This window comes from Astyanax mexicanus, chromosome 8, assembly GCF_023375975.1.
Source record: "Astyanax mexicanus isolate ESR-SI-001 chromosome 8, AstMex3_surface, whole genome shotgun sequence".
In the NCBI taxonomy this organism is placed as follows: Eukaryota; Metazoa; Chordata; class Actinopteri; order Characiformes; family Acestrorhamphidae; genus Astyanax; species Astyanax mexicanus.
The window spans coordinates 44,940,172-44,948,170 of record NC_064415.1 but is presented as its reverse complement, the minus strand read 5'-3'; positions in this window follow the sequence as shown (position 1 = coordinate 44,948,170).

The window sequence follows — 7,999 nt, the reverse complement described above, 5'->3', positions numbered from 1 at the left end:
CCATATTTGCTGTTATTTAACCAAGAAAGCGGAGCTGAATTCAGAGCGACGCTACTAATAATATCAAACTCAGTTCAGTTAAATAAATTTAAGATAAGGACCTGTAAAGTTAATTAAATTTGGTCAAATTTAAAGCATAGGTTGAGGTTTTGGTGAGCTGTTTCCATGATTTGAAAATGAAACTAATGTCACAGAAAGCCTGTGATTGATTAAAGTGAGTTTTTTTTATGAGTTATATTTATGAATATATTAATGAGTATATTTTATATTATTTATTTTTTATTAATTACTATTTTTTCTTTTTTACGTACGGTATATATTTTATTCATCCATATTGGTTGGTCGGTTTAAAATATGTAATTCTTTAATTTATTTATTTTTTACTCTTTTGTTTCTTTTTCTTTTTAATTTGTATTAAATATTTTTTATACCTTTTAATCCTTTTGATTGCTTGATTACTATTCAGTGTTGCAAACTCAGTTTTTATATAAACAATAAACAGAATAGAGAATAAAATAACTTTACTCTTCCCTAAGCTGCTGGTTTATCTTCACAGCCTGACGCACAGTCAGTTTCCTCTGCACTCTTAAAATAGGAATGAACAGAAGTCAGCGCGCAGCTGCCTCTTAAAGGGGATGGATACAGAGACACTGATTGGTTTATTTCATGTTACGCCCAAAACACACCCATGAATAAATAAGTGAATTAAAACACGCCCTTTGCGGCATTGGAGCTGCACAAGGCGTATTTTTCGCGCCCTCACAATACCAAAGACACAGGACACGCCCCTAAATCCAGCGGCACAAAGAGCAATTAACTAGTGCGCTATAGATCGTTAAAATAGGGCCCACCTTCCCTTAAAATGGAAGAGAGAAAGGGCTCAGAGTGGTCCAGCACTGCCACTATGATCAGGAGATCACTAGTTACAATCCTGTTCATGTAGTTCGCCATCTTCTTCTGAAGCTCTGAGAGACTACAACTGCGCTTGACTGGGCGGGTAGATGGCACTCTCTCCCCACATCTCTCCAAAGGGTGATGTCCACCGCACAAGGCGTCTGTGAGCTGATGTATCGGAACCAAGCTGCTGGGCTTTCCTCCAAACGCACTGGCTACTTAGCAATCCTGCACCATCAGCAGTTCAAAAAGAGGTGGGGGCTGATTTCACATGTATCAGAGGAGGCATGTGCTAGTAGTCTTCACCATCCTGGTGTTGAGGCCGAATGAGTGGGTTGGGTAATTGGTCGGGTAAATTAGGGAAAAAATGGGACAAAAATACCAATAAAAAAATGGAAGAGAAACAGATAGCATTAACCATATTTTAAACCAAAAGAGAATAGATAAAGCCCACAATCCTGTAAACCAGAATAAAAACAGATAGAGTCCACCATCTGATAAACCAGAAGACAAACAGATAGAAAAGACCATCCTTTAAATAAGAAAATGATCAGATAGAATCCACCGTCCTTTAAACCTGAAAAGAAACAGAGAGAGTGCATCATTCTCTAAATCAGAAAAGAAGCAGATAGAATCCACCGTACTTTAAATAAGAACAAGAAAAGATAGAGTTTACTATCCTTTAAACCCGTGGAGAAACAGATAGACTCCACTGTTCTTTAAACAGGTAGAGAAACATCTGTTTCTCTTCTGGTTTAATCTTTTTCTCATCTAGTTTAAAGAATGGAGAATTTTATCTCTTTCTCTTCTGGTTTTAAGAACAGTGGACTCTACCTATTCTTCTTCTAATTTTAAGGACGCTGGACTCTATCTCCTTCTATGTTGATTAAAAGTACAGTCGGCTCTATCGGTTTCTCCTGTGGTTTAATAGATCTTGGTCTCTGTCTGTTTTTCTTCAGGTTTAAAAGACAATGGACACTATCTATTCTTCTTTTGGTTTAAAGATGGTCTCATTCTATTTCTCTTCTGTTTCGCTTCTGTTTAAGAGATGGTGGACTCTATTCTTCTTATAGTATAAAGAATGATGGATCTTATCAGAGGTTTCTCCTCTGGTTTAAATTCCTTATTGCTAAAATGAATCAAAGCCCACCCTATAGTGTCAACATTTGCAGAATTACAGTTAATCAAAAAAAACATTTTTTTCTGTACTTCTGTTTATTATTAGTTAAATCCAACCAAAGGTGACTTTATAACCTAAACATGTTACTCCACATTACATTTACAGTTGATAGAAAAAAATATGTGTGAAATTTCTGAATTATATACATAGATCAGTTATGTCTGTCCTCAGCTGATGTGCAGAGAATACAGAAAGCCCCAGGACCAGACAGCATACCTGGCAGAGTGCTCAGAGGATGTGCAGACCAGCTCACAGATGTTCTTACGGACATTTTCAACATTTCTCTGAGCACTGCCATCGAGCCGCCTTGCTTCAAGCACGACCACCATCGTCCCTGTGCCAAAGAAGTCTCAAGTGTCCAGCCTCAATGACTACCGTCCCATTGCACTTACTCCCATCGTCATGAAGTGCTTTGAGAAGCTGGTCATGAGGCACATCAAACACCAGCTCCTCTCCTCACTGGACCCACTGCAGTTTGCGTATCGTCCAAACTGATTAACAGATGATTCCATCTCAACTGCACTCCACCTGGATCTCACCCACCTGAGACTGCTATGTTTGAATGCTGTTCATTGACTTCAGTTCAGCATTCAACACCATCATCCCTCAGCATCTGATCAGAAAACTGAGCTTGCTGGGCCTGAACTCCTCCTTCTGTAACTGGGTTTTGGACTTCTTGACTGAGAGACCACAATCAGTCAGGATCGGAAACAACACCTCCAGCACCACCATACTGAGCACCGGCGCCCCCCAGGGCTGTGTGCTCAGTCCACTGCTGTTCACTCTGCTGACTCATGACTGTACTGAAAAGTACAGCTCAAACCATATAATTAAGTTTGCTGATGACACAACTGTAGTTGGCCTTATCAGCAAGAACGACGAGTCAGCATACAGAGAGGAGGTGCAGTGGCTGACGGACTGGTGCAGAACCAACAACCTATCTCTTAATGTGGATAAAAACATAAACATAAAGAGATGGTTGTTGACCTCAGGAGAGCTCCAGGTGTACACCACCTACTGAAATTGTAAAGAAAACCAAGTTCCTCTGTGTTCACATTTCAGAGAACCTCACCTGGTCCCTCAACACCAGCTCCATAAAAAAAGAAAACCCAGCAGTGCCTCTACTTCCTGCAGAGACTGAGGAAAGCACATCTCCTATCTCTAATCCTCACCATGTTCTACAGAGGGACTGTAGAAAGCATCTTGAGCACCTGCATTACCGTCTGGTTTGGGAACTGCAACACTTCAGACCCTACAGCAGATAGTGAGGACAGCTGAGAAGATCATCGGAGTCTCTCTCCTCCATCACCAGTATTGTGGACGACCCCACACATCCCTCACACAGACTCTTCGCTCTGATGCCATCTGGCAGAAAATACAGGAGCATCTGAGCCTCCACTACTAGACTCTGCAACAGCTTCATCCACCAGGCAGTCAGACTCCTCAACACACAGAGACAGAGCTGAACCCCACCCCACCCACCACACACCCAACACATATAACATAATGTTATAGTTTTATGTTGCACTTCGTTACAACTTGCACTTTATGTTTGTCTACTGGTTGTTGTCCCATATTGCACCATGGTTCCAGAGGATCGTAATTTTGTTACACTGTGTACCTGTACTCAGATGTAATGCCAAAAATTAACCTCTTGACATGACTTGACTTGATCTTTATCACAATGGAGTTCTGAAGTCCTTTGAAGACCTGATTTAACAATTAGGTAGATAAACGTGCAGCTTCCGAGGCACGTAAAAACGAACACCGGGGGCTGGCAGCGGGGAGGGGCCAGGGAAAACAAGGGACGAGACATGGGGCATGAAAAGAAACTGGACAGGGCTAGGAGACTGGACAGGGAACAAGGACTGGACAGAGAACAGAGACTGGACAGGGTTCTGGACAGGAGATGGAGACTGGACGGGGAACTGGACAGGGGACGGAGACTGGACGGGGAACTGGACAGTAGACGGAGACTGGACGGGGGTCTGGACAGAAGACGGAGACTGGACAGGACTGAACATGGGAACAGAGACGAGAACATCAACAGTGACAGACACAAACAGGGACGAGAACAGAAAAAACACTGGGGACAGGAACAGGAACATACACAGACACAGGGACCAGAACAGGGAGCCAGCCTGGGCACAGTTCTGGGGCATAGTTCGGGGGACTAGGGACAAGCCTAGGTAGGGGGGGCCTAGGGCCAAATAAAGTCCTGGGAGCAGGAAACAATAGGGTGGCAACTCAAGCAGCTCGAGCTGGTGGCGCAGTGACTTGGACAGCTGGCGTCGGTGCAGGAGCGGTGGGCACCACTGACAGAGGAGCAGAGAAAAAAAGACACCGCTGGAAAAACAACGCCCTTATAAGGAGATAGGGAGCCCAAGAACGGGTGGAAAAATGAGAGTGGACGGAAACTAAAGTCACGCCGAGTGCGTCAGAGAGAGACAGGGGAGGAATTTTAACAAAGGCCGCCAGAGAAACATTTTATTTTTAAATTAATTCATTATCGTACATTATAGTTCAAACAACCTCACGGGCCAGATGTTTCATACTTGGGGGCCACATCTGACCCATGGGCCGCCTATTGACGACCCCTGACCTAGTTGGATTCAAACAAACATCATGGTGGGCAGACAGATACTGCTCAGGAGATGAAAGCATGAAGGAATCCCACCAGTCTTAACCAATGTAGAGACGCACGGTTTGTTTGTTTTATATGTTATTTTTAAATTAATGTGTAAACATCAATACCAACATTCTTTTTTCACATTTTGTGCATTTTTTGATTTTTATAAAATATGGTACAAAGAAGAAGAGGATTGGTGGAATATAAATGAAAATGTCCATAACCAGACCAGAACTTATATTTTGTATTTTTTTCCCCTAGGGTGACCAATAGGAGGAGTGAGAGGAGTGGGGAGGAGTGGGAGTGGGTGGGAGGTAGAGTATGAATTTGGGCATCAACAGAAGTCGGGGGAGATTTAAAAACAGCATGGCAGAACCCGAGCTCCTCTTAAAACTTGTGCTGCTATCCTCAGTGGAGCACTTTTGATTCATTTTCATTCATTTAGCTGCTTCTGCTGCTCTTAGCTGTGAATTGAGGTGAGGTTTGTAAACAACTTTGTCCTGGAGATGCTTCAACACCCCTTTTTGGCTGCTTGTGTCACAGGTTCGATGGTCCAGACCAGCAAGAGTATGGGTCCAGAACGGAACCAGCTTTTCTGGCCCAGATTCTGTGATTTTGCGGTGGAAACGCAAAGAACGTTTGGGGACCTGGCACCAGCACCGGCACCATGCCGGTGGAAAAGCGTCCTTAGTGTGGGGGCTTTAGCTTCATGCTTTTCCAGCGAAGCTGCCCCGAACTCCTGCCCAACCATCTGAGTTGGCCCCCACTCTCTTTTCCTTCTCTTTCAGTCAAGGGCGTGGGGAAATACTAGCAAAATAACGTTTACATTAACTTCTGCCAAAAATCTCTATAAAGCTTAAAGTTACATTCTTTTAATAAAAGGACACCATCGTAAGAAGTGCTTTTAGTAGACAAAATTAAAAACACAGGATCCAACAAGTTTTTTTTTAATGGAAAAATGGTATCAATTTAGTAATGAGGGAAGGTGTTAATTCCTGACATAGTTGTGAATATTTTGTCATAGATGCTAGAGACAAGTGCAGATGCAGTATAAAGAGATATTTATTAAATAGAGCAGATATAAATACAATAGCAGGGTAGTCAGACTGAAGAATAAGGTCAGCGGGGGCAAACAACAGCCAGAGAGAAATAGCACAAACCAGATAGAGGGACAGTCCAGAGTTCATACACGGGGAGGCAAGAAACAGAGGCAATCCAAAAATCAGAAACGGTAACAGTCCAAGTAATACACAGAGATCCAAACAGCGGAGAGAAGGCAAAAATCAGAAGATCAAATATAGGAAATATAGAAATACGCTTTGTAATTACTCGGCACAGAGTGTAAGTGAAGGGGGTTTTTATAGTGTGGATAATCAATATTCAGGGCTGTGGTGTGTTCTGGGAAGTGTAGTTGGGAGACTGGAGATCGTCAGCAGCGCTGAATGTGGGAGAGACAGGAGTGCTTTCAGCACCAGACCTGACAAGAATACTAATGCTGAAGTACTGCTGATGTCCTGGATAATATCACATGAGATTTAGCCTTCACTGGGTAAGCTCTTCTTTTTTTATTTAGTTTTTCTTATTTTTGAATTTTTGCTTAATGTATCTTTTTAATATATAATTTTTGAAAAATGGATTAAGTTCAGTGTATTTATTTTATTATTTTGTTAATATTTTCTGTTTCTATACAGAGGGCTAAGTCCCGTTTTGTTTTCCTATGTGTATTTATATGAGTGCCGTGACGGTAGCTGAGCTTAATTTGCACTAGGTCTGCTGTGTTTATTTTAAGAACCAAACTGACTTATTTGTGGGGGGGGTTTGTGTGCACGTGTGCAGTGATACAGAGTATTTGTTTTATACAACCCTCATACATATCAGAACCAGAACATGAATGAGTAGTATTTGATTAAATTATTCTAATAAATTGTATAAATTGAAACTTAATCTTGGTGGTGTGGCTTCATTATTGGGCAAATATTTGATTAAGTTGTTTACTTTGAAGATCTGCTACAGTGTAAATATTAGCTTCCAGTAGACTCCACGACTCAGGCCAAAATTCAGCTTCAATAACAGAGACTCTGAAAATGGTAACGCTTGAATGAGGGAAACAACAGCAGGTCAAAGATAAATCTGAAACAATGTGCAGTTGACTTTGGCACAAGCTTGGCTTTTAGAGAATGCCTCTGCCAAAAGAAATAGCCCTGAATCCCGAGGGTCAAGCATAGACCAGCCAAGGAAGACCTTTAACAAGCAGGGACAGAGGCAACTGCAATTAGAAAGAAAGCAACTGACTGTTAAAAAGAGGAAAAGCAAAAGAGGAAGCAGATAGTGAAAAAAAAATGTGAAAGGAAGAAAAACAAAGACAGTGAGATGAAATAGGAAAAGGAGCAGAAGGAGAAGATTTTTTATTTTCAATGATGATAACCTTAATCTGGAGAGCCAGTCAGCCATCAGCTCCAAACTGCTTTGCTAACTCCAGACTATACTCATACGCACAGCAGAACAGGAAGTCTTTTCTTCTCTTAAGACGGCTAGAGAAGCCTAGGTCATAGATCAGCTAGCCTTCTTTCCCTGCAGGCTGTGAGCAAAGTTCCAGCACTAACTGCTGCCATATTTCCTGGATTGCGTTTAATGTAATTTACCTAGTGAGACATCTGTTTTTTACCAAGGCCATGTATAGAGACCCTGCGATTCAGTCCTATATGTTGCTACTAAATATCTTGTATAGATAAAAGACAAATAAGGCCAATTTGTTTTGAAACTCCAAAAAAGTACTCTGCCCTTTATACTAGAATACATCTTACTCTCCACTACAGATTACATCCAAGCCATTAGTGGCGCTATTACACTCCTGAGTACATAAAACCTATATAGATGTATAAAAGACTTTTTAAATTTCTATTTAAAAGCCGTTTGACCAGTGGTAGGATGGTCCCCCCTTTAATGTGAGTCTTGGTCCTCCCAAGGTTTCTTCCTCCTCCTGCAGCTCTGAGGGAGTTTTTCCTTGCCTCCGCGCTCACTGGGGGTTCTGTATTCTGTATTTTCTATGTGTAATGTTTTGCCTGATTCTTTGTCCTGTAATCATGTTTCTGTAAAGCTGCTTTGTGCCAACACCTGTTGTAAAAAGCGCTATACAAATAAATTTGATTTGATTTGATTTGATTAGAAGAAAAACAGATAGAACCCACTGTCCTTTAAACCAAAAGAAAAACGGATAGAATCCATTGTCCTTTAAACCAAAAGAAAAACAGATAGAATCCACTGTCCTTTAAACCAAAAGAAAAACAGATAGAATC